The sequence below is a fragment of the Saccopteryx bilineata genome, chromosome 8 (genome assembly GCF_036850765.1).
Source record: "Saccopteryx bilineata isolate mSacBil1 chromosome 8, mSacBil1_pri_phased_curated, whole genome shotgun sequence".
NCBI lineage: Eukaryota > Metazoa > Chordata > Mammalia > Chiroptera > Emballonuridae > Saccopteryx > Saccopteryx bilineata.
The window spans coordinates 79,167,447-79,195,385 of NC_089497.1; the positions used below are offsets into that span (position 1 = coordinate 79,167,447).

The 27,939-nt window shown below is 36.4% G+C and overlaps 1 non-coding gene across 1 annotated transcript; it reads right to left on the reverse strand.

The window, feature by feature from the left end:
• Positions 1–11,893: 11,893 nt before the first annotated feature.
• TRNAN-GUU (transfer RNA asparagine (anticodon GUU)) lies at positions 11,894–11,969 on the reverse strand. Its single transcript has one exon. It is a non-coding gene; the product is annotated as a tRNA-Asn (tRNA).
• Positions 11,970–27,939: the final 15,970 nt, after the last annotated feature.

Below are 27,939 nucleotides of genomic sequence, written 5' to 3' on the forward strand. Positions count from 1 at the left end.
TTATAAAGTCTGCAGATTATTCTTGATTTTGAGAGGTTATCTTCTTGCTTTTTCTTTTCTCTCCCTCTTCCTGGTCGGTGACTCTGTACCCCGGGTTCTGCTCCTTTGGCACGCTCAGGTAGAGGTTTGCAGTTGATAAGTCTCTATGGCAATGTCATGTATTGTGCTTTATTCTCGTTGGGAGTCGAGGCTCAATAGCATTTATAGGCTCCGACAGTGAGAGAGTCCGTGTTCCTGGAGCCTTTCTCCTAGTCTTTCCTTCCTCAATTAGTAGCCTGATAGTCCAGGTATGGGGTTGCTGCTGCCTCTGCCTGGATAGTAAGAGGCTCAAAGAGCTGGCAACTCCCCACTCTATTTCCACTCAGCACAGGGCTCTGGGTAAGGCTCAGTCAGTCAGAGCTGCTAGCATAATCAGGCGGGCTTTCTGCCCACTCGAAGACCTCTGGCTCTGCCACTCTATCCGGTAACACAAGCGGGCACCCACTTCCGGGGCGCTTGGAGGAAACTCTCACTCACTGTCTGCAACCAGGATATCTGGCCAGCAGTCTCACGCTCTGAGTGAAACCCCCAACCGCAGGGAAAAGTTGCAGCGTTGGAATTGAGTCTCGCTCCGTCCCCGTGTGCGGCTTTTGCAAGGCGCTGGGGCGGCCCGAGACTCCGCTTTGGCCCACACAAAGGCCCCCGACTCTGCCCCTCTCTGCGATAACACGGGCGCGCACTGCCGAGGCACTCGGAGGAATCGCTCACTCCTTATCTGCGCGCGCAAACCAGGATATGAGGCCGGCCGCGGTTCCCTCTGAGTGAAACAGCCTCCAGCATGGAAAATCTCCACCGTTGGGATTAGTTCTCACTCCCTCCCATGCGTGGCTTTCCCAGGGCGCTGGGGCTGCCCAGAGACTCTGCCCTCAGCCCACAGAAAGGCCTCTGACCCTGCCTCTCCGCGGGGCAACACGGGCACCCACTTCCGCGGCCTAGGAAGAAATCTCTCTTCCACTAACTGCGCACCGACCAGGAGACCGGGTAAAATGGCCGCTCCGCTTGTCTTTCTTTGTTTGGGTTTGGCGCGAGTGTTAGCTTGTATTGCCCGGGTTGCCACAGGATCAGATTTTCCTCGGCTTGGATCTCTGAGCCACAGCCTGGTTCGGCCGTTTTTGCTGCGGCGGCCTGGATCTATTCACCCCTTTGCCCGCCTCAGTTTCTATATTCACAGTTACCAGAGAAAGCCGCCCTGTTTAGGTTAGTGAGGAAGGCGGAGCATTTCTTACTCCCTATTTCCTTCGGGGTTTGGTTATATATTTAGCCAATTTTTCACTCAATCATACCTTTGGGTGTATTGCGAAGAATCTGGAAGCTCCAATGTCATTGATTTTTAACAATTTTATTATGATGTGCCTCAGAGTAGGTCTGTTTGAGTTGCATAACAGCATTCTGTTTGCTTCTTGGACTCAAGGTTCTAATTTTTTCTACAGGTTGGGGAAATTCTACTTTATTATATGTTTAAATAGGCTCTCCATTCCTTTTTCTCCCCTTTCTTCTTCTGATGTACCCATTATTCTTATACTACTCTTTTTGATGTAGTCAGATAATTATTGCAGAGCTCTCTCAGTTTTTTTTTTTCATTCATGAGTCTCCTCTTCTCTCTGTAGCATCTCTAGTTGCCTGTATTCCATGTCACCGATTCTTTCTTCTATCTGGCTTGTTCTATTAGTTAAGCTTGCTACCTTAGTCTTCAATTCACATATTGAGTTCTTCATCTCTTATTTTCAAGTTTCAGTTTCCTTGGTGAAGTATTTATTTTGTTCATTAATTTATTTTCTGTGCTCATTAAGTCAACTATTGGTGTTTTCTCACATTTTGTTGAGTAGTTTCAGAACTTCCATCTTGAATTCTCTATCATTTAATGCCAGGGTTTCCATGTGATTGAAATTTTTTTCTGGAGATTTTTTTATTTTCTTTTTGAACTATGTCTCTTTCTTGTGTAGCCATGGTATTTGATTTTTTTTTCTTCCTTGGTGGCATTTGAGAGTGGTATTGTTAAGAACCCTAACAAATAAAACAACTAAAAAATTTTAAAAGTTAAAAAAATACAATGAAAATTTAAAAAGTTAGGACAAGTAAAGAAGAAAAACCACAGGAAAAAAGATCAAAAGCAAAGGAAGAAAATAAATCAAATACAAAATACCCACAAAAAATATAGAAATTAAAAAAAATAAAATTCAAAAATGAAAAAGAGAAATAAAAGAATAAGAAGAAACAAAGGACAAAAGGAAAATAGAGGAAAAAAGGAAAAATAAATTTTGGTTTTGAGACACTCTTTCCAGTAGTAGGTGGCACTGTATCACAGCTTTTAGCTCTGCAAAGAGCTGTCTTGGGCAGTCTGCTGAGGTGTTGCTGTCATGATAATATAGGTTGGGCCTAAGACACATTTGTGTGTGGTGCATGTTGTGAGAGCTTTATGACTTTGGCCTTATGGCTTCTGCTTTACAGCTTCAGCTTTCTGGTTTAGGCTCTAGCAATGGTGATCTCAGGCTTCTGGGCACTACTTCCCATGTCTCAATAGACCTGGGAACTGGAAATGGAACACCGCTGTTCTTCAGAAGAGAGTATGTCTCTAGAGAGCTAGTTTTGGGGTTTATCTCTGCCACTCTCCTTACCGCAAGGTGAGGAAAGCGGGATCTGGGAGTCTGGGGGCCACAGTTTAGCTTTTTCTATCTCTGCTGAGTGTGGGTTGCAGGCAGACCACAGGAACACTGGCTGTGACCCCACGCTCTGGATGCTTTGGTTTATCTCCCCCTCTGCCCCTCTGTCTCACCACTCCTCCCTGTAGAAGGAGACGCAGACACTCCGAGTTTCCCTATCTGTATCCCCCAGACAAAAATCCAGAGAATCTGAGCTTCTATTCTCTCCATAGTCCACCAGAGGGGGAAGGGGGGAAAAAAATCTCAGTCACTCCAGCTTTGTCTCCTCTCCTTTTCAAATCCCACTGCTGATTGTGTTTTATCTTCTGCCCCCCCTTTTTTTTTTTACCCCATCCCATGGTGAGTGGATCTTTCAGGCACACCTGTGAGCCCAGCTGGGGTTCCTTTGCTATGTTATAGTTTTTCTATTTGTTGAAATTTTGAGGGGAGAGATAGGAGTATCTCTTATGCCACCTTTACTCTGACTTAATCTTTAAAACAAGATACAGACATTTTCACCCAAACCATCATTTGTTTTCTAACTCTGTTATTTCTTTCTTTCTCCAGGAAGATTTAAATTTTATAAGGTATAATCATTTTCATTTTCCTCTCCTATTTTCTGGGTGTATGTGACTTATCTCTTTAATGCACCTAGATATTAGTTTATTTATTATGTGAAACAGACTGTATTAATTAGGGAACACTACTGATAAGGCAATTAGATTAAAATTATATATAAGTTTGAACAGAACAGAAGTTTTATCAGTCAGGTGTAATTTCAGTTCCCGGTAATTCAGGCTAATGATGGCTGGAGGTGGGAGTTGGGTTAACTGTTATAATTTTTTCTCCAAATTCATTTCTTGAAGCCTGAACCTCCAAGATGATGATCTTTACAGGTAGGGACTTTGGGAGATAATTGGGAGATAATTAGGTTTGAATTAGGTCATGAAAGTGGAACTGCCATTACAGGATTAGTGACTTTATAAGAAGAGGAAGACACTCTCCTCTCCTCATGCTTGCACTGAAGAAAGACTTTATAAGAACAGAGCAAGCAGGCAGTTACTTGTAAGCCAGAAAGAGAGAGACCTCACCCAGAACCCAGCTAATCACCTCATCTTGATATTCTCAGCCTCCAAAACTGTGAGGAAAAAAATTTCTGTTATTTACGCCACTCAGTCTATGATAGCTTGTTATTGCAGTCTGAGCAGACTAAGACAATAGCTTAGTTTATGGAGTGATTGGGCAATTTAGAGAAACTCTGGCTCTGCTCTTTTGTTTCTCTTTTTTCTATTTTTAATATATTAATTGGGGTTACACTGGTTAACATAATTATACAGGTTTCAGGTGTACAACTCCACAACACATCATCTCTCTACTATACTGTGTGTTCACCAAACCAAGTTGTCTCCATCCATCACCATTTATTTCCCCTATACCCTCCTCCATGTTCCCCCCTTACTCTTCCTCCAGCAATTAACACAGTTGTCTGCTATTTTCCAATGGTTTGCAAAGCTTGTCTGAAAGCCCTTCAGCACTGTCATTGTGAAGAAAAGGATGAAAGAGAGCATGTGTGTGAATTTTTCTAAACTGTCTGAAGTAGTGTGTGTTACTTCTCACGTGCATTCTCTAGAACCAACTGCTGCATTCACCAGAAAAATGAATAGATGCCAGAACAACTGGCATCCTCTGTCACAGATTTGAATTTTTTCTATAACATGATTATTTATTGAATAGGCCAATGTCTGACATAAAATACCAGCTTTATTATACATTAAATGGGCATATATTTATGATCTGTTAGGGACTCTCCTGTCAATTGTTTGTTTACTCTAATATGAATACCATAGGTTCTATTTCATGTATTTTATGTTTTTATAGCTTATTGTTCTTTTTCTATATGTTTTTGTCTATTTATAAGCATGCTCTTCTCTAGATAATTTTTGAATTGTTTCATTAAAAATCTTTTGATTGAAGTAGCTTTGAATTTATAGATTAACTTGTGAAAATAATTTTAAAGTATTAAAATTTTACATGTAGAAATGTGTATCATTCAATATTTAAGTTTTTGAGTTTTATTGGTATTTTCAAGGGTGAACATTTAATTTTATTCATCAAACTATTACTTTTTCTCATTTAATTTTTTTGCTTTTATCTTTATTACTTCTCTCTTCTACCTTTTTTTAACATTTTCTTTCAACATTTTGAATTTATTTAATTATTCTATCATGAAGATATATTTCAAAATGTTTTTCTCAATGATTAATGCAATTAATTTTATTCTTATACATTTTTACATTTGATAACATTGTCATCCATTTACACATATTTTTTTTTATATACCCTTTAACTTGAGTGTTTTAAAAAAGTATCTCCATTGCTCAGAGAGAGAAAGAGAGAGGAAGGGAGAGAGAGAGAGAGCGAAGCATCAATTGTTTCTCTTAGTTGTTCTGTTTAATTGTGCACTCATTGGTCACTTCTCGTATGTGCCTTAACTGGAGATTAAACCCATGACCTCAGTGTTCCAGGATAGTGCCCTATCCATTGAGCAACTCGGCCAATGTCTAATCAGAGTTTTATTTTTTTATCTATTGGATTATATATTGTTCCTATTGTATTTTACCAGAAATATTATTTGCATTGTGTAAATTTACTAATATTTAATAATTTTTACTTAATAAAATAATAAATTTTTGTTTTCCAATTATAGTTGACATACAAGATTTTATTAGTTTTAGGTTTATAGCCCAGTGATTAGACATTGTACAACTTGCTAAAATATGACCCTGATAAATCTAGTACCCATCTGATACTATATATGTTATTACAATATTATTGACTATATTCCCTATGCTGTACTTTACATCCCTGGGACTGACTATTCTGTAACTATTGATTTGTACTTCTTAATTCCTTCACTTTTTTCATTTATCCCCCCCCAACCTTTTTCTCATCTTAAAGAAGACCCTTTAACATTTCTTGTAATACCAGTTTGATGGCAATGAATTTCTTTAGTTTTTTTCTTGTCTTGGAAACTCTTTATCTGTCTTTCAAGTCTAAATAATGGCTTTGCTAGGTAGAGGAATCTTGGTTCTAAGTCCTTGCTTTTTACCTCTTTGAATATTTCTTGTTAATCTCTTTTGGCTTGCAAAGTTTCTGTTCAAAAATCAGCTGACAGTCCTATGGGAGTTCCCTTATGGATAGCTAAATGCTTTTTTTTTGCTGCTTTTAAGATTTTCTCTTTGTCTTTAATCTTTTGTATTTTATTTATAATCTGTGTTCATGTAGGACTCTTAGGGTTCATCTTGTTTGATACACTCTGCACTTCCTGGACTTGTATATCTACATATTTCCTTCTTCAGGGTAGGCACATTTTCTGTCATTATTTTTGCACATAGGTTTTCAATTCCTTGGCCACTCCCTTCTTCTTTTAGCACATTGATGATACGAACATTGGTATACTTGAGGTTGTCCCAGAGGCTCCTTATGCTATTCTCATTTTTTTGGTTTTATTTTTTCTTTTTGCTATTTTGATTGAATGTTTTCTACTTCCTTATTTTCCAAATCTCTAGTTTGACCCTCTGTTTCCTCTTGATTCTCTGTAATATATTCATTTCAATTAATGTAGTCTTCATTTCTAGCTGGTTCTTTTTTGTGATTTCTAGTTTTGTTTTTATGTTTTCTATCTCTTTGTTGATGTGCTCAATTCATCGAGCATACTTACAACCAGCACTTTGAACTCTGTATCTGGTAGATAGCTTGTCTCTATTCTATTTAGTTCTTTTTCTGAAGGTTTATTCTGTTCCTTTACTTGGGACATGCTTCTTTGTCTCCTCATTTTTTTCAGCCTCACTATGTTGGTTTTTATGTATTATGTAGAGCTGCTATGTCTCCTGGGCTTGGTAGAGTGACCTTCTGAAGTAAGTGTTCTGTAGAGTCCAGTGGCACAGCCCAACTGATCGCCCAAGCATGGGTACCACCATGTGGGCTATGTATATGCTTCTGTTGTAGTTGAGCCTTGAATGCTGCTGTAGTTGAGCCTTGAATGCTGCTGTCACTTTAATGGGAGAGATTTACCCCTAGATCATTTGGCTTCAAGAAATGGCTGCAGCTACTATGGAGGATCAGCTGTGCAAAGGCTCAACCCACAGAGTAGGACTTACTTCAGCAGGGCTCTGGTTCCTGTTGAATCTGCCTCTTAAGTGTATCAATTGTAGAGGTGCTCAGATGATACTTCAGTGCAGTCTGAAGCTATCTGCTGGGTGTGCTGGCTCTAGGGCCTCCCAAGAGGTACAAGCCAAGGTTTGCTTGTACCTGTGCTTCTGCCTGTGCTTTGCCTGGGACTACCTGGCATGAGCTACAAAGTGATCTACAGATGGTTGCTACTTGTGCTGGGATTATAGGTGCTTAGGAGAGGAAAGACCAAGCTGTGAACCAAGGCCAGATGCTGCTAGTGCCAGGCCTGGGATCACTTAGCAAGAAACATGGAGCAGACTGAGACCAAATGCTGTTCATTTGAGAAACTGTAGGAAGGCATGAAGCATGAGAGAAGAGAGGCTGTTTGTATCTAAGATTTTCTTAGTGATCTACTAAATAGTATTTTTAAAATATTTACATGTGTTTTAAAAGAATTGGTCTTTTTTGTTGGATATAAAATATGAAGTGCTATTCAATAGGTATAAAGTTTCACGTATGCAAAATATATATATTTTAGAATTCTTTGGCACAGTGGTGCCTATAGTTAACAATACTGTTTATACACATAAAATTTGTTAGGAGCTTAATTTTATGGTAAGGATTCTTACCACAATTTCAAAAAATAAAGTTTTCTACAAATCAATTGTGAGTATATTTAAATTATTCTATTTATCTATATTCTTCCATATTTTAGACAATTAATTTGCTAATTTCTAAGATAGTTTTATTAAAATCTCTGACCAAGACTGTAGATTTGTTTTATAGTTTCTTGCTCCTTCATGAGTGTTTTCTTTACATATTTAGAATAGGTTCTTTTGCTGTAATGATTCATGATTATTGAATTTTCTTGGTTTACTATATATTTTAACCATGTGAGACAAAATTATTAATACCACATATTTTGAATTACATTTTATTTTATAATAATTAATATAATTAATTAATTAATATGATTAGATGTTAAATTTTGCTATTATTTTTCTGCTGTATGTATTTGCATTATTTAAAGCTTCAACTATTCTGTGTCATTTTGCTTTACTGAGTATCTGTGTGATAGTGCAAAACTATATTTTTAAAAACAAATATTACTCCTTGTCTTTTCAGTAGGTAATTTATTTTTATATAGTTATTTTGTTTGTGCTTATTTTGTGCCTCTCTTCTGATCTGTATTTTTAATGCTTTCTTGTTTCTGGTGTCTCATACTTTTCTTGTCCCTTTTGAAACTTTAAAAAAGAAAAAGTTTATTTATTTCTTTCCTTCTAGTGAATTTAGAGTTATATATCCCAATTCTGTTCTTTTGGATGGTCCCCTTTGACACTTTAACACATATATTTAAATTTAGAAACTTGTATTACAGATGAAAAGGCAGAAACTATAAATGATTTTTCTCTGTTGGTCAGGTGATAAATGTAAATCAAAAAAATTAACCTCCTTGGGTTTAAAAGTCTTCCTAAGTTTCATCTATTCCTGAATATTGGACAGAATATATCATCCCTTCTTTATTATACTTCATTCTCCTTTGATGTGTCAGCAAATATGTTGGTTAGAAAGTACTCTTATTCTTCTTCCATGATTTTCACCAAACTACAAACTTGGTCAGAGATGTTACATTCTTTATTAAAGCAATACCTTTTTGCTTAAAGAAAAAATAATAAAAATATAATTACTTATTCAGCTATTTTTAATGCATATATGAGTAAGGGGTTCTTGCCATAAAAGGCCTCACACATAGCTTGCTAGAATAGAGAAACAATTAAATAGAAAAAGTAGTAATCAAAAGATGTTAAATATGTTTAAAAGTAATTTCTTGCTATTCAAAGTGCTGACCATGGAGCAGCAGCATTGGTAAATTCTGAAAGCTTTCTAGAAATGCAGAATTTCAAGTGAGACCTCCTGAATTAAAACTTTCACAAGATCATAGGTGAGTCATATGCACATTATTGTATGAGAATCACAGTTATAACTAATCTTGTTTTCTTTGTTTCCTTAGACTTAGGAACATACGAGAGAGCAACTGCAGATAATTTTTCAAAAAGTATTCAGAACTGCTTATAGTTTGTCACTCCTAGATTCATACTTTCTATGATTCTTTTATCTTTTGTTTTCTATTTATTTCATTAAATTTATTTATTATCTTCTGTAACTATATGAAACTTAGTTGCTTACTTTTGGTACAAGATGGAATACAAATTCTTCAAAGAAATAGTTCTTTGTGATTAAATGCTATCCAATCACAGTAAATTCATAACCAGTTTTTCTCTGGATATTACGTATTTTTTCAATTTTGAGGGTGTCAGTAAAGGGACTCATCCTCGTGTCACTTTTCCAGTGTCTTATAAACTGGATGATTTCACACAACTGAGTTAGAATAAAAATACTAATTCAACAACCTGTCGTCATTAGTCTCCAAGAGCTGTTTCTTATGGAATGTTTTTTCCATAACTAAGAGTAATTTGAATGCAAGGCTGAAGAAAATGTTGAGTGGCTTTGCACATCATTCTTTGGTGACAGTGTTTTTCAAAATTATCGAAATGAGAAACACATTATTAAATACACTTTCTTGTTTCAAAGTTCTCATAGTTACTTTCAGATTTTAAAAAAGAGAGTTAAATTTTATATAACTTAATTCAATATAATAATGACATAATTTTGCAAATGCTTTCCAAATTTATCCCATCTTTCTAACCCCAGCTAAAAGATATATCTTTTAATGATGTTTTCTCTCATCACCACAGTATTTCAGAATATCCAGAGAAAAAATAAATTTTGTTAGTTTATAATGAAATACTTTAGCATTCCTTTTGTCATCTTGACTTGATAATTATTTAACTCTACATTTCCTTTTGTATATTGTTTATAGAATTTGATTACAAACTCCTTGAGTATAGAAATATATTGTTTTGTACTGTTTGCCTTATTCTTAAAATCTTAGAGTGTCTATTCTAACACATTCAAACCTTTTCACCAAAGTGTTTTTGATGAAAAAAATATAAAATTATTTCTCAGAATTTAGGAGCTTAAACTAAAGCAGGAGCTAGAATTTGAAATTAACTGCAAGTTTTACAGTCTTCTTCTGTCTTAAATATTGTGCATCTTTTGTATTTTCTTTGATAACATATCCTTTAGTGTTGTTTTGCTTGGAGACATAAATAAATAAATGTTTTAAGAAAACAATATATGTTTGAGCCATGGCTTACTTTCCTCATGAGCACGGCTATAGAAACCAACACTGAGTAAGCTTTTTCCATTAGAATGTGCAGGGAACAGAGAAAGTTTAGAATCTTTTTTCTAGGGATTCTGGGCCTTTTATAGTTTAGCCTCAGTTCACAACATTTCTACTTTTTTCCTTTAGACTTTACTATTGGCCTTAGCCAACTGTATTAGTTTCCTAGGACTTTAATCACAAAAAGTATCACAACTAAGTTACTTAGAACTGAATCTATCTATCTATCTATCTATCTATCTATCTATCTTTCTATCTATCTATCTATCTATCTATCTATCTATCTATCTATCTATCTATCTATCTATCGTCTATCATCTATCTACCATATTTCCCAATGTATAAGACACCCCGTGTATAAGATGCACCTTAATTTTAGGGCCTGAAATTTGAAAAAAAAATTACATGAAGTTATTGAACTCAAGTTTTATTCATCAAAAAATGCATGTAACTCCTCATCACTGTTAAAACTCTCATCCATTAGCTTGTCCTAATCTGTGTCTGATGACGAATCACTGTCTTCATATATAGCCTCATCCTCAGTTCCATCTACGGCATTTGAAATGCCACAACCACTGTATAAAATGCACCCATTTTTTAGACCCAAAATTTTTTGGAAAAGGGTGCGTCTTATACATGGGGAAATATGGTATATCTATTTATCTATCTATCTATCTATCTATCTATCATCTATCTATCATCATATATCTATCATCACCTATATAGTTTAATTAAGTGAGAACAGGGAAGGTGCCTGAATGTGCCTGGACCAGGATCCACCTGGAAACCATCTGGGACCGATGCTCCACCCATTGAGGCCATACTACAACCAAACTATTTTAGCATCGCACCTGAGGTGGAGGTCACAGAGCCATCCTTAGTGCCCGAGGTCAATTCACTTGAGTAAATCAAGCCATGGCTGCAGAAGGGGGCAAGAGAGAGAGAGAGAGAGAGAGAGAGAGAGAGAAAGATGGGGAAGGGATGGAGAAGCAGATGGGTGCTTCTCCTGTGTACCCAGACTGGGAATTGAACCCAAGACATTCACATGCAGAGCTGATGCTCTACCACTGAGCCAACCAGCCAGAACCACAATTGAACTATATTGTCTCATAGTTCTGGAGGCTAGAAGTCCAAAATTAAGAAGTTGGCAGGACCACATTCTCTCTGAAATCCATGGGAGAAGGCTCTTGACTTACCTTTTTCAGTTCTGGTAGCTCCAGACATTCCTTGATTTGTGGAGCATAATTCCAATCTCTGCCTCTATCTTCCCATCACCTTCCCTCTATGTGCATCTGTCTTTATGTCCAAGTTTTCCTTTTCAATAAAGACACCCGTCATATTGGATTAAAGACCTACCCTAATCACTTTACTTAAACTAGATTACCCCTGTAAGCGTCTATTTCCAAATTAAGTCACAATCTGAGATATGAAGCACAAAGACATATGTTTTGGGGGGACACAATTCAATCCAAAACACCCCCTTTTCCCAGTATGTCCCTGTGGGGGTTTTTTTTGGATTTTTCTGAAATTGGAAATGGGAGGGCAGTCAGACAGACTCTTGCATGCACCCAACAGGGATCCACCCATCATACCTACCATGGGGCGATGCTCTGCCCATCTGGGGCATTGCTCTGTTGCAACCAGAGCCATTCTAGGGCCTGAGGCAGAAGCCATAGAGCCATCCTCAGCGCCCAGGCCAACTTTGCTCCATTGGAGCCTTGGCTGCTGGAGGGGAAGAGAGAGACAGAGAGGAAGGAGAGGGGGAGGTGTGGAGAAGCAGATGGGCGCTTCTCCTGTGTGCCCTGGCCGGGAGTCAAACCCGGGACTCCTGCACAACAGGCCGATGCTCTACCACTGAGCCAACTGGCCAGGGCCCCCTGTGTTTTTCTCTCCAGGTAGAGTTGCCAAATTTAAAAAAGAGAAACACAGGAGCATCAGTTAAATTTAAATTTCAGACAAAAAAAATTTTTAGTATATGTATGTCCTAAATAATATATTATGTATTTTTATGTGAAGTTTTTTTGTTGTTTATTTGAAATCAAAATTTATCTAGACATCCTGGATTTTATTTGGAAACCCTAAATCTTGGTCTTTGCCTTTCTTAATTTGGTTACAGTATTTCTCAGAATCCAAATCTGACTTTTCTTTCAGATTTGGCTCAAATGCCACCTACTCTGAGAAAGTTTCCCTGCTCTCTCCATCTGGAAGTAATCTCTTTTCTTTTTAATTGTGGTAGACCTAATCTACACTTCATCTGTGATAGTTACCAGATTTAATTTTGTATTCAAATGATTGATAGATATATTTTATATGCCATATTCAATAGATTTGAAGACCAAAAGTTTTTATGATTCAGTTTTTAATCTTATTTAGCATCCAGCTTGGCTCTTTGGGACAATAAGCAGTGAGAAAAAACAAACAAAGGATTCAAACCATCCTTGTTTTTATTTGTTTTGGCTTGTCCAAGTTTAAACAAACAAACAAACAAACAAAACAAAATTCAGAACCCAGAATCACTTAGTAACCAAACAAGACAGAAATACGTGTAAACACTTCTAACCTGAGAGTAAAATTCTGAGTCTTGAACAAAGTGCTCCCTGTTTTCTAACATGCTGCCTCCTCAGCAAACTGTTGGTTTGACCTACACTAAAACTTCATCCTCAGGTATTAGACTCCCATTTCCCTGATTTATTGTAAAGAATTAAAGTGTTCACTAGTATTTATTTTTGATGATTTATCTACAGTCAGTGTGGAAGAAATATTGAAGGGCAGATTCGTACCCACATATTTCAGAAACAGCCTGGCTGAGTGTGGATTGGCAGCATGCAATAGAAGAAGAAAGAACAGATTCATTTTCAATAGCAATGATCTCACTCAGTACTAATTGCAGGATAGAGATGCTCTTTATTCATTCTCTCATTTATTCAGCCAGTTGATGTGTCATTGTTCACTGAATCAGTTAAAAAATTCACCTATGTGGACACAAATGTCTTCAAGGCCTTTCTGACTGTTGATATTTTTTCAATTAAAATCCAGTAGAATTTCTTAATATTACTCATGTTGAAGGACAGAATTAGTATTCTCCTTAAAGTGTAATTTAAAATCCTAATTTTTTAAAAATTATGTTTTCCCTAGACTATTAAGCTGTAGGTCACTGGTTTGTCCAATATTAATAGATACACATCATCTGCCACACTTGAAAAAAAAATACACTTGAAGCTTATTTAATCTTATTAATCAATGTCACCCCAATAAATTTATTTTTTTATTTTTATTTTTTTCATTTTTCCGAAGCTGGAAACAGGGAGGCAGTCAGACAGACTCCCGCATGTGCCCCGACCGGGACGCACCTGGCATGCCCACCAGGGGGCAATGCTCTGCCCACCAGGGGCCGATGCTCTGCCCCTCCGGGGCGTCGCTCTGTTGTGACCAGAGCTACTGTAGCGCCTGGGGCAGAGGCCATGGAGCCATCCCCAGCACCCGGGCCATCTTTGCTCCAATGGAGCCTTGGCTGCGGGAGGGGAAGAGAGAGAGAGAGAGGAAGGAGAGGGGGAGGGGTGGATGGGCGCCTCTCCTGTGTGCCCTGGCCGGAATCGAACCCGGGACTCCTGCACGCCAGGCCGACGCTCTACCGCTGAGCCAACTGGCCAGGGCACCCCAATAAATTTAAATCAAAAAAGAAAGTCCCTAAATAAGCGTCGAAAAATATTGGGTTAAAAAGTTTCTTACATGTTTCAATATATCAATGTGTTTATGTAATAACATTTCTAATCTTTTTGTGCTGTATTTATAAATAATTTCTGGGAAACAACACCATATTATATTAAGTTTACAGTGTATGAACTTATATTTGGAGAACTAAAGCTTGATCTGTATATGTAAATCTGTACAGTAATTTATGCCATAATAGATTCTTTTATTTTAATTAATATCTTCAAAATGTCAGCTGAGCAAACCCTTTTTTCTTCTTCTCAAAAAATGTGCAGTATATACCAATTAATGTATTAATTAGGTGTGTCAGTCAGAATTTTGTTAGAGAAGGTGAGCTTATGAGTATTGTGGAATAAGGAATTTATTATAGATTACTGGTCTCACATTGTAGGCATCACTGGGAAATGAGGGTCTGCAAGGAGGAGTTAGAGGATCAGAGAGAAGTTGCCAACAAGCCTTCTAAACCTAGGGACACTCGGTTGTTAGAGTGGGGCCACAAGGAAGAGCTGGTACTGAGGTCTACAGAAGGCTGCCTTTTCTGTGTCTGGAGTCAGCAGGATCAGCAGAAGGAAAGGAAAGCTGGGATTGATTTTGGACAAGTGAGGACATGCTGGAATCTCCTGGCTTCTTTGCAACTGTATTTCATATCTAATCAGGTGACTTCTCAACATTTAATGGTAGCATTGATTCCACCTTCCAGATCTCTCAAAATCTTCTTTTGGGGACAACTCTAACAATAATCAGGAAAAGTGATTTTGAGAAATATAGTTTTAGCTTAAGTAAACTGACACAGAATAAAGTAATCACAATGAGCTTTGGGATATAGTCCTGAGCTCTTATCAAAAAAGAATACCTTACATCTTATTTTGTAGTTCTAGTCCTCTCTCTCTCTCTGGGCAAGTGACTTAACAATGTTAGCTTCAGTTTCCATACTTGCTAAATGAGGCGGGCCAGGGGGTTTCTTTCAACTTTAAGAGAATTGTGGATATTCTCAGACCAGCCCTACTTACAAATACATTAAAATGTATTTTGTAGAAGCACAGTAAAGATTACATACTTCTATATACTATATTATAGAAGTGTAATCAAAAACTGGATTTGAGTCCAAATTTTTTTATTAGCTTCTAGCATCAAAATAAAACTATCTGAGGAGACATTGACAGTATTCTGTAGACATTTGGGTGAATCTAAATAATAAAATATTTTAAAAATTTCATTCTAATCTGAAGGATTTCTAAAATATTTACTTCCCAATGTCATTTCTCTTCAGTTATTAAGTGTTGCATTTTTTCTAGGAGGTTCTCAATGATTGTTTTATTTTTTGTAAATTACTTTGTAATTTCTTCAGTCTGTTACAAAAGATAAAATTTGCTTCACTGGGAAAGTAATTTCTGTGTGAATTTAAGTGATTAATAGAGGAAATAGTTTGACAATACTGAAATAAGATTGCTTTTTGTAATTAAAGAGCATGCATATATGTTATTACATCTGTCAAATATTTATGAGGCACCTACTATGTACCAGTCATTCTACTAACAATAACATTACTGACAATACAGTTATTCAAAGAAACACAAGAAACTGGCTAGCTTGGTGTATGAACATTCATACAATATTACTAGGGGAAAAGAATTCAATGATAGAGTTAGTAACACAATTTTATAAGAACACAGTAGGAAACCAAGAAAAGACATCTTTGAAGAGGTGGTATACTAACTGAGGTAATTTTTTTCCTTAGTTCTGTTTGCTTGTTACAGCTTAATAAAAAAGAGATTGGTGAAATTATATATACATAATACAGTATTATAAAGAGCAGAAGAGCAAATCCTGGAGGGAAGGGGGAAGGGCATTGGGGGAGGGGGGCAAGGGGAATGTTGAGAGTAACATAGGGGTGGGGAGGATGTATTCGGTGGGACACTTGAATCTATGTAAACACAATTAACTTAAATCTATAAGTTAGTCTGATGCTGGGAAGAGAATACAAAAGGGAATTTTGGTACAGGAACATCAAGAGACATGAGGCTGGAGAGAATGGCTTATTTTGAATTTTGTGCCAGGTATTGGGCTATGCACACTATTTTAATCCCAGTAAAAGTTCCATGAAGTAGAACTACAGTTGTGCTTTGCTACATCGCAGTTCACTTTTCGCATTCTCACCGTATTGTGGATTTTAGAATTGTATATAACTAATCTTGTATCGTGGATTTTTTGCTATATCACAGCATTTTGCAATATTTATATATATATTATTTTAATTATTTTTTTAGTAAAATAAGCATTTTGTAGCCTAAAAAATTGAAAACAATATAGAAAATATAAAAATATATTAATTAAAGAATATTAAATAGAAATTAAATATGTATTGTATATTCCTGGTGAGTACCCATATAGAATTTTCTATGTTAAAATTACGTAGGTTTAAGAGTATAGAAAGTGCTTAAGAGCATAGGAAGTGTTTATAAGAGTGTGGGAAAGGTTAATAACAGTGTAAGAAAGGCTTATAAGAGTGTGGGGAGGGTTTATAAAGCCTTAAAATATATATAAATAATAAAATTAATATAAGGTCGCTACTTTGTGAATTTTTGCCTATTGCGGGGGTTCTGGAACAAATCCCTGTAATAGATGAGGGACCACTGTATTATTATTTTGTGAATGTCAGGTATGAGGGAAGAAGAGGCAAGAATCCATGCTGCCATGGTAAGGAGGGCCTGGGTCCATTAAATGAATAAGTGAGACTTTGTTTACTGAAGAAAAAGATCTAGAAAAGTGTTTAGCACAAGTGTTACTAGAACAAGCTGGGTTTGAGTTATACATTGCTGCTGAGTACAAATTAGTCATGGAGGCAATGTCTGAATGGTATAAAAGCATCTTTTATTCAAATTTCCAGCAACCTGAGAAAGCAGGGAGCCTAAAAATGCATTCTAATTCTGCCCAAACACTTTCTCACTGCTGACTGATTTTATAGGGTTCAGGGGCTGTTAGTAATGGTGCAAGGGGCAATGGCAGTGAAGTTAGTCATGTAGACAAGGGGTTAGCGAGGTGCTCTGTCCTTGAGATAACGGACCAGCTGTTTTTGCCTTCCTCCCATGACAGAGTCTCCTTTCTCATTCTTTGGACTCCTCCCAGACGCTTGCTTCTAAGGACGCTCCCCAGCCTCCCCTGCAAAGATAAAGTTCACCCTGTGTTTTAAAAGAGAAGGCCAGGGAGCTATTAAGAGAGAATAGCGAGCAAATTAACTAGTTCCTAACCCTTACATAATCTCCTACTTATTACAACTAAAAGCTACTCTTACTGAAGCCAAATTTCTAACTTTTGGGTTCCCCTCTCACAAGTTCATTACAGTCAGATTTGTTTTTGAATATTCTGACAGATATTGGAAGGTTGAATTTAAAAAGGTTAGGAGTTATAAGGGTGGGAACTAATTAAAGTGTAACAATGACTGATGAGAACTGTGGTGTTGCAGTGGATCAAATGTAATAGTGATAATCTAGGCTTATCTTAGGAGAGTGATGGAAAAAATAGAGAAAAAGAAATGAATTTTAAAAATATGTAGAAAGCAATATATTGCATAGTCTAATTAAAAACATTGGGTTATAAGAAAATAAAATTTAGTCATGCTCTCACTACTAAAATAATTATGGATCTATATACCTTATAACATGTAATTATCACTAAAACTTGATTATAGTTTCAGACAGGTTTTTGGAGTTTGGGTGCTCAACATATGTGCCAGCAAACTTCAAAGTGATTGAGTAGACATAGATCGCATCCAAGACAATCTAAGTAGCTAATTTCAATCTTTGTTTTCTTATTAGAAGAACAATAATGAGGCAGCAATCCACACAGACAATAGCAAAATGTTTCTTTCCCCAGTATGTCTTGTAGTTACTTGTGGCCATGTGACATAAATCTGTCTAATGAGGTATAAGTGAGAGCCTACTAAGATTTCTGGGAAGATTTACCTTGATAAATCTACCACATTTGTTTTCCTGCCTTCAGTCCAGCTGCAATGGTCAGCTAGGCAGTGTCCGTTTTGTGACCATACATCAAGAATGGTAAAGTAGGAAGACTGAGAGAGACTGACTGCTTAAACAGCTACATCAGTGATGAATTGCCAAACTAGGCCTGTTGTTGTTTAAGAAAATAAGTCTTTTCCTGGTTTTCAAAAACACTTCTAAGATTTTTATAATATATAGCTGCATTCATCCTGGTTTCTTGTTATAATTGCATTACCTTTTCCAAAAGGTATCACAAAAGGAGCAGACTCCGGAGGAGTTGGTGATATGTTTTGTCTTCAGTTTACCTAGTTAACTCAGCAGTCTCCATACAACTGACTAGTTCTTGGTGAAAGAGTAGCACTCTGTAAAAAATGAAAACCTTTGTTTTTTCCAGGGGGTAGAATTTCTGCAGTTTTCTCACTGGAAGATTATAAAGAGATATGAAAAGCTTTTGGCTTACTTTATAAATTTATGTTTAATAGAAAAAGTAAAAGAAGTCGAGAAGGTCAGAAATGGCTGAAATATCCACTGGGTTATTATGACTGCATTCTGCTACCTAGTCAGAATGTTGTCAAGAGCTGTGCCAATAGGTAATGTATAGAATGGGATAAAAAGCTAAGCCTTTTTTTTTTTAAAGCTGGAAAGAATACACTCCAAGCAAGTACTTGACAGTTCAAGTATGTGCAAAGAAACTCAATGAGGACAAATTTCACCAATTTGAACTGAAAAAAAGTTGTTTAAAATATACTGGTACATGGGATCCTTTCAACAAACAATGTGGGGACCACTGTACATTCATTACATGTGAAAAAATGAATGTAGACATAGATTTTATGTCTTTTATAAAAATCAATTCAAGGTGGATCATAGACTTAAATGGAAAACACAAAATTATAAAACTTTTAGAAGATAATGTAGGAAAAAAATTAAGTGACTTTGAATTTGGTGATAAATTTTTGGATAAAACACTAAAAACATGATCTATGAAAGACAAAACAATGATAAGTGGACTTTATTTTAATTAAAAACTGTTCTGCAAAAACCACAATGAAGAGAGGAAAATGTTAAGCCACAGACTGGAAGAATGTATTTGCAAAACACATAATAAAGAACTTGTATGCAAAATGTACCAAAAACTTTTCAAACTCAACAATAAGAATATGAACAACCTAATTAAAAATGGGAAAAACAAACTAATAAACAAAAACAGATACTTCACCAAAGACTATATACAAATGACAAATAAACATATCAAAGTATGTCCTGTATCATATATCATAAGGGTATTGAAAATTAAAACAGTGAGATATCAATACATACCTATTAGAGTGGTGAAAAACCAAATAATTCACCATAACTACAGCTGGCAAGACTGTGGAGCATTAGGAAGTTTCAATCATTGAGTTGGAAATGCAAAAATGATACAGCCATATTATAAGCCAGTTTGGAAGTTTCTTAAAAAGCTAAACATAGTCTTACTATGCAGTCTAGCAATTGTTTTCCTAGGTTCTTACCCATATAATTTGAAAACATGTTCGCATAAAATCTTGCATACAGATGTTTATAGCAGCTTTATTTATAATTATTCAAACAGGAATCAACAAAGATGTCTCTCAAAAGGCGAATGGAAAAACTGTGGCACTCCATATAGTAGAGAATTATTCAGTAATAAAAAGAAATCAGTATCAAGCCATAAAAAATAAGAAATAATTAAATGCATATTACTAAGTGAAAGAACACAATCTGAAAGTTTACACACTGTATAAGTCCAATATGTGATAAAATGTAAAACTATAGAGACAGTAAAAAGATGTCCACCAGAGGGGTGGTGGGAGGGAAAGATGACTAGATGGAACACAAGGAATTTCAGGCAGTGTAAGTATTCCCTATGCTGTAATGGTGGATACATGGCATTATGAACTTACTGAATCCAGTAGAACTCTACAACACACTGTGAGCCTTAATGTAAATGATGGACTTCAGTTGATAATAATGAAGCAATAAATATATTGGTTGATTATTTGTGACCAATGTCTCACACTAATGAAAGATGTTAATACTAGGGGAAAATGTGTATGGCGGAAGGCTTCCTGGGAACACTGTATATTACCTACCCTATTTTTCTGCAAACCTAAAACTGCCCTGTAAAGCTAGGGAAAGACAAATGCTATATGATTTCACTTATATGGGGGATCTAAAGAACCAAATAAATGAACAAAATATAAACATATTTGTAGACGCAGAGAACAAACTGATGGTTGACAGGAGCTGGGTAGAAAAGGTGAAAGTATTAAGAAGTACAAATTGGTAGTCACAAAATAGGGGAATGTAAATATTGTAATAACTATTCATGGGGCCAAGTGGGCACTAGGCTAATTGGGAGGATTACATTGTAAATTATATAAATGTCTAACCACCATGGTATACACCTGAAACAAATATAAAAATATTGAATATCAACTTTAATTAAAAAATAAAATAAAGTCAGTGATGAATTGAAGAAAATGTTTAATTTTAAATGTTGGAGCAGTAATTTACTATAAGTAGTACCAGAAATTGTCAACAAGTCTTTCTAAAAGTGAAGAAACTAACAGTGACCACTTTAAGGCTATGTTCTTTCATAATGCTTACAAATAATCACAACAAACCTTAAGAGGAAAGACATATTATCTGAATTTCTACAAGTGAAGACACTAAGTCTTTGAAATTCTGCAAGTTGCATAGAAACACACAGCTAGGAACTGTTAGAGCTAGACGCAAACCTAATTCCTTCCGATGATCAATTACAAAGCTGTCTGAAGTCACAAGTTCAGTTATCCACTTGGGCTCTGAAATAAGCAGGCTTTGCTTCTCATCCAGCTCTGCAATTTCTTGGCTAGGTAGCCCTAGGTAACTTACCTCTAAAACCTCAATCTTGACCTCAGTATAATTTAATAATAGTGCTAATTTATGAAATTATTATTGGAAACAAAATGCATAGACTAAAGCCTATAACACATTAGTCAATATAAAGTTCTCTCCTATCATCATCATCATCAACCTCCTTATCATCACATAAGCTGTACCAGTGGCAGTGGGTGAGCAATGATCTGAGGAAGTGTATGTGTAGAAGAAGAGCAGTTATATAGAAAAGCCTACAGTTACCAGAAGCAGAGATTTAATTTTTACAAAAGAACAGTGTGCAAGATTAGCCATAACGGGCACAAATCTGGGATCGTGCTATTCTTCATCTTTATTCTTTCCTTCAGCATCTTTCTATAGATAAAATCAGGATACACATACACACACAGAGAGATATATATCATATGTGATATATATATACACAACACACACACATATAATATATATATATATACACATAGCTATAAAAGGCAAGTGAGTCATAAACAGCTACTTAATAGAGCCAGAAAAAGGAAAAGCTCTTTTTAAAAAAAAAAAAACAACTTTACCTTGGTGTTAGTGGATTTGGTAAAAAGGCATGTTGAATCTTCTGGAATTTTAAAGCAAAAAGTACTAGAAATGACTCCCCGCATTACTTCTTCCCCAATCACATGTGACTGGCTATTTGAAGTTCTCAGAATAATTATAAAAAAGTTTAAATTTCCAAGATGTTTCAAATTCTCAGGAGGAAGTGTCTGGTGCCTAAAGTGAAGTTTCTAAAGTAGTGAGCCACTCAAACCTGCTTGGATGCATGGATAAAAACTATAACACAAAGCATGGCAAATTGTAGCTGTTCTACCCTTATTGAATGACTAACTCCTCCAATCCCACACTAAAAACACTGATTTTCTTGCTGTGCCTCTAGAAACAAATGTCGCTTAACCACCTCTCTGGGAGAGGCTGAGCAAAGTTTTGGACACATTCATGAATTATCATCACTGAATTGCTTCATGTATATTTGGCCTCAAAACACAATCCCTAAGAGGGGGAAGAGGCAAAGGTTGATGGTTCTCTTCTCCGGACCAAAGAAGGAAGATTATTTTATCTAACTCCTATAGATAAAAAATCTTAAAATAAGTGTGGAGTCCAACAAAAAGTAATAATTGAGCCAAGCTCTTTGTATGACTTGTACTCTGCTAAGGACTGAATATTTGTGTACCCCCCCAAATTTATTTTCTGAAGCCCTAACCCTCATGGTGGTAACATTTGGAGGTGGGATCTTTGAGCACTAATTAGGTTTACGTGGGACCCCACAGAAGGATTAGTGCCCTTATAAGAAGAGGAAGGGCTTGCCTGACCTGTGGTGGTGCAGCGGATAAAGCGTCAATCTGGAAACGCTGAGGTTGCCGGTTCAAAACCCTGGGCTTACCTGGTCAAGGCACATATGGGAATTGATGCTTCCAGCTCCTCCCTCCCTTCTCTCTCTCTCTCTCTCTCTTTCTCTGTCTCTCTCTCTCTCTTTCTCCCCTCTCTATAATGAATAAATAAAATCTTTGAAAAAAAATTTAAAAAAAACAAGAAGAGGAAGGGCAACGAGAGTGTCTGTACGCTCTCTCTTTCTCTCGTTCGTGACATGTGAGGACACAGTGAGAAGGCAACTATCTGCAAGACAGGAAGAGAGATTTCATTAGAACCTGACCATTCCGGAACCCAAATCTCAGACCTCCAACATTCAACCTGTGAGAAAACAGATTTCTGTTGTTTAGCCACCCACTGGGTCTATGGTAATTTGTTATTAAACCCCGAGCAAATTAAGACTCTCTTTGGCCATGGTGATAGTCAATACAGAGCCAGGAGAAAGTGAAAAAAGAAACAACAGCACCTGGTGTATGTTGATCTTGCTTTAATTCATTCAAAGTGTATGATCTAAATGAATTAAACAGGGCTGTACAAAGTAACCAGAGAAAATGGTTCTCAAGGGTTTATGGTATCAGTCAGTTATTTTGAGTCTTGAAACCTTATTAGTTTGTTTTGACATGACTATAAAATGATATATAATTCAGTTTAGATATTAGTTGAAAAACATTTGTTTGTGTTCATATTTTTCCATATCTGAATATAGAATGTGTTTCACAATTAATGGCACCTTACAACATTCAGTACCATTTCCTCCTCATAAGTGTCTAATGGCTTATAAAATAATGATGTATCTTACAAGTGAGCCTTTTAGATTTGTTTAAATATGATAAAAATAACATAACTCAGTATTTTACCTTCTCTTGTGATAATTTTTTCATTAATTCATTAAATATGTATTTACTTAACCAATAGCATTCCAGTTTATATCTGTACTTGATGCTGGGGTTAAATAGGATTCTGGCTCCGGTCTTCAAAGAACTCACTCCTGAGCGAGGCAGATTTTTTAAGATAGAAAATACCAAAGAAAAACAGGTTTTGACATAAACCTAATAAATTTTAGATAACTATCAAACATTCAGAACTGGTCTTAAGGAAAGAACCAGGGGATGGGCATGTAGATGTGTGAATTGCATGGGATGTAGTTGGCATGGATTATCAGTAAAATTGCTCAGGATAAACATGCAAAGTGAGTAAAAGGCATGTACAGATTTCAAGCGTACTCCAGGACAGTAGTGATCATCAGTAAAGGAGGTAACCTGGAATGGAGAGAACATTGCTATAGAAAGAATCAAGTGAGTTGAGTCTGCAGAGATTATTAGATGTGAAATTCCGATGACAATTGATGTCATCATTAAAAGCATTCTCTGGACTAATATTTAGTATTGTTTCATTGGTTTTTATGAAGCAACCATGGGGTTTCCAATGACTACGTGAAGAATATATTTTCATCTATTCCAAACTGCTGAGGAAAACTTTGTTCTGTATGTTATACAACGTGATTTGTATAGGTTCTGTCAAATTGAATCCCTTTAAGAATTTAGTGCAGCCTGACCTGTGGTGGCACAGTGGATCAAGTGTTGACCTGGAATGCTGAGGTCACCGGTTCAAAACCCTGGGCTTGCCTGGTCAAGGCACATATGGGAGTTGATGCTTCCTGCTCCTCCCCCTTCCCTCTCTCTGTCTCTCTTCTCTAAAATGAATAAATAAATAAAAATTTTTAAAAAAAGAATTCAGTGCAAGACCCCCATGTTTATGGCAGCATTGTGTACAATAGCGAAGATCTGGAAACAGCCCAAATGTCCATCAGTGGACAAGTGGATTAAAAAACTGGTACATATATACAATGGAATACTATGGGGCCATGAAAAAGAAGGAAATCTTACCTTTTGCGACAACATGGATGGACCTGGAAACTATTATGTTAAGTGAAATAAGCCAGGCAGAGAAAGAAAAATATCATATGACCTCACTCATTTGAGGAATCCAGTGAACAATATGAACTGAGGAACAGAATTGAGACAGAGGAGGGATCAAAGGGACCAGAGGAAAAGAGGACAGAGGGAAAAGGGATGATAGGGTGGGATAAACCTGAAGGGAAGGGGGAGAGGGCTCTGTGGGGAGGGGAAAAGGAGATGTTGAGGGAATACGGGGGAGGGGGGATGCATTTGGGGCAACAGTAGAATCTAAGTAAACACAATAAATTAAAATCAATAAAAAAAAAGAATTCAGTGCAAAAAAAGTTTCTGTCATCTTTAGAACTATTCCATTACCTTTAATCAGACATTGAGAACATGTGACCCTTTATTTCTCTTTTTCTTATGGCAGCCTGGAACGTCAGAGCTAAAATAAATGCTCAACCTCTGTGACTTTCTTACCCCAGAGTCTGGGTGGAAAAATATCTACCCCTTTTGGTATCTCTTTCATGATTTTTTGTGCCTTTACTTTTAAGGTCTTGTGTGTTTATTAAGAGGAATTTCAAATATATTTTGGAAAGATAGGAAATATAAATTATAAATAACTAAAAATAAGGAAAAACATGACCATCATGATGTATTTTAAAATTCATTTGATTTTTCTACTGAAATAAGGTCTAGGGCATGAGTAAGTAATTAATATTAATGTGTAGAAATGAAGGTTTACATTGTTGGTCTCCTGTTGTGTGATCTGTGACAGCAGCTCTTTATTCAAACTATTTTAAGAGTTGAGCTCATATTATTAATGAGTCAGGCACATTAATCAAATAATAAACCCTGAATTCACATTGATTTCAATCTCTATTCAGGACAGTAGGGAAAATAATCAGTGTTTGCTGAAGGAATGAGAAAAACTGGAAAGGAAATAACCTTATTTTTAAAATCCCTTTGGAATATATTAAATGGGCAAGAAAATTTGACAGCTATTTTAAAGATAATTGACAGCTACTAATCAAAAAAACATTACATATATTTTTAAAACAATTTTATTTATTGATTATAGAGAGAGGAGAGAAGGGGGGAATGGGAAGCATCAACTCATAGTAGTTGCCTTTTATATGTGCCTTGACCAGGCAAGCCCAAGGTTTCAAACTGGCGACCTCAGCATTCCAGGTTTGATGCCTTATCCATGGTGCTACCACCAGCCAGGTATCATTTTCTTTACTAGTGACATTATGACATAACAATTGTAGAGATTTTAGTGTAGAATATAGTGTATTTTTTCATTTGTTTTAAGAATGTTGTTTAAATTTCTCTTGTTGGTTTTTGGCAAGAATTAGAAGTACCTTAATTTCCTATAGAGCTCTTATGGAGTTTTCTTTAGTTGTGATCAGTTTCCAGTGGTACTATTAATGCCTTTAACAAAAAGCTAGCAAGAGCAGAGGGTAGTAAAAATTAAAGCTATTATTTTTTTCTTTTTTTTTAGCAAGAGAGAGACAGACAGACAAGAGAGATAGACAGGGAGAGAGATAAGAAGCATCAACTCATAGTTGTGGCATTTTAATTGTTCATTGATTGCTTCTCACATATGCCTTGACCAGGGGCTCCAGCTGAGTCGGTGACCCCTTACTAAAGCCAGTAACCTTGGCTGAAGCCAGCGACCTCTGGCCTCAAGCCAGCAACCATTGACATGATCCCATGCTCAAGCTGGTAACCTTGCGCTCAAACTGGTGACTTCAGGATATCAAACCTGCGACTTCAGCATTCCAGGTCAGTGTTCTATCCATTGCACCACCACCAGTCAAGAAGTTATATCTATACTTTTTAAGAAATTGCAAGATGTCAGTCACTGTGCAAACAATTGCATATGCATGTTGTATTAAATTTTCACATGAGGCCCTGGCCGGTTGGCTCAGCGGTAGAGCGTCGGCCTAGCGTGCGGAGGACCCCGGTTCGATTCCCGGCCAGGGCACACAGGAGAAGCACCCATTTGCTTCTCCACCCCTCCGCCACGCCTTCCTCTCTGTCTCTCTCCTCCCCTCCCGCAGCCAAGGCTCCATTGGAGCAAAGATGGCCCAGGCGCTGGGGATGGCTCTGTGGCCTCTGCCTCAGGCGCTAGAGTGGCTCTGGTCACAACATGGCGACGCCCAGGATGGGCAGAGCATCGCCCCCTGGTGGGCAGAGTGTCGCCCCCTGGTGAGCGTGCCGGGTGGATCCTGGTCGGGCCCATGCGGGAGTCTGTCTGACTGTCTCTCCCTGTTTCCAGCTTCAGAAAAATGCAAAAAAAAAAAAAAATTTTTACATGAGAATGTTTACTATCACTGCGTTTCAGAAGTATGAAGTGGGTCCTAGAAAGATCACCCAGCACAAAGTGCCAAAGGTAGAATTAAAATGTAAAAATTTAACCACGATGTTCTATTGACCTAAAATTTGTTCTTCTCAAATATAATTGTCCTTCAAGTTTTATCTTTTTATAACCTTTGAAATATTTATTATATTTATTCTAGGATCTTCATCAATACTCATTCTCAGTTCAGATTGTCTTTGTAATTTATTACTGAACTATATAGCAAAAGCCTTATAATTGGGGATTACCAGCATGGTAGAGTGAAGAGGTCAACATATTCTATCCTCAAAAGACAACTATAAAACTGTAGAAAATTATTGAAAACAACCAGTCAGAGACTTTGAATTTGGCCATGATTTAAAACAAACTGAGAAATCACTGATTAGTGAAGAACTACTAACCTTCAGATAAGGAAAGTGGGAATTTAAGGCATTATTACTTGTAGCTACATCCATTAGAATCGTAAATAGCCAAATGACAGACATAAATCCAATCATAACAATATTGACATAAAATATGAATGAATTAAACACCCAAATCAAATTCAGGCATTGTTGTACTAAAAACAAAACAAAACAAAAGTAAAATCCAGTTCTATGTTCTTTACAAAAGACATATTGTACATTAAGACTGAACAGATTGAAAATGAAAGGACAGAAAATCAAACAGCAACCATCAAAGTTCTGAATGACTATATTAATATTAGAAAAAATAGATTTTATTACAATTTCTAGAGTCAAAGAGGAACATTGCATAGAAATAAAATGTTCAAATTTTGTAGAACATATAACAATAATTTATACGCTCACACACACACCTAATGACAATACCAACAAATATGTAAAAGTGAAAGGAGAAATAGACTTTTAAACAATAGTAATTAGAGATTACTGAACCTTACTCTCAAAAATTGATACACAAACTAGACAAGAAGTCAAGGAGGATCTAGAAGACTTGAACAACATTATCTACCACCCTAACCAAACTGATATTTATAAAATACTCCAACCAATAACAGAATACATTTTCTTTTTTGCATGGTGAATTCTCCAGGTCAAGCCATAAAACAAGTTTCAATTAATTTAAAAGGAGCAAAATCATACAAACTGTGTTCTCCTAACACAATGGAATTAAGTTAGAAATGAATCAAGCCCTGGTTACCATTCTTATTATATGATATAAATTACTGCAGTTATATAGGTAAAGGGTACTAAATAGGAGTTCACTGAATTTTATACCTTATTTCTCTATACCTTATTCATCCCTGATGGTAAGTATCTCTAAAATATTTAAACTATTACTTATATAGAATACTGTTAATTCTACCATGAATATTTAGTATGCAAATTAATGAGGAACTAACCTAGTTAATGCAGTCATGAAATATTTTCTGAGTGCCCACTATGTGCCAGGTACTGTTTTTGTTGTTGAGGATAGAGTAATGATCAAAAGTAAACCTCAGAAAAAATTTTCTGCTTTCATTTAGCTTATGTGTTAGAGGCTGATAAAAGAAAAATATACTCTCATTCACTGTTGGTGGGACTGTAAAGTAGTACAACCATTATGGAGGAAAGTA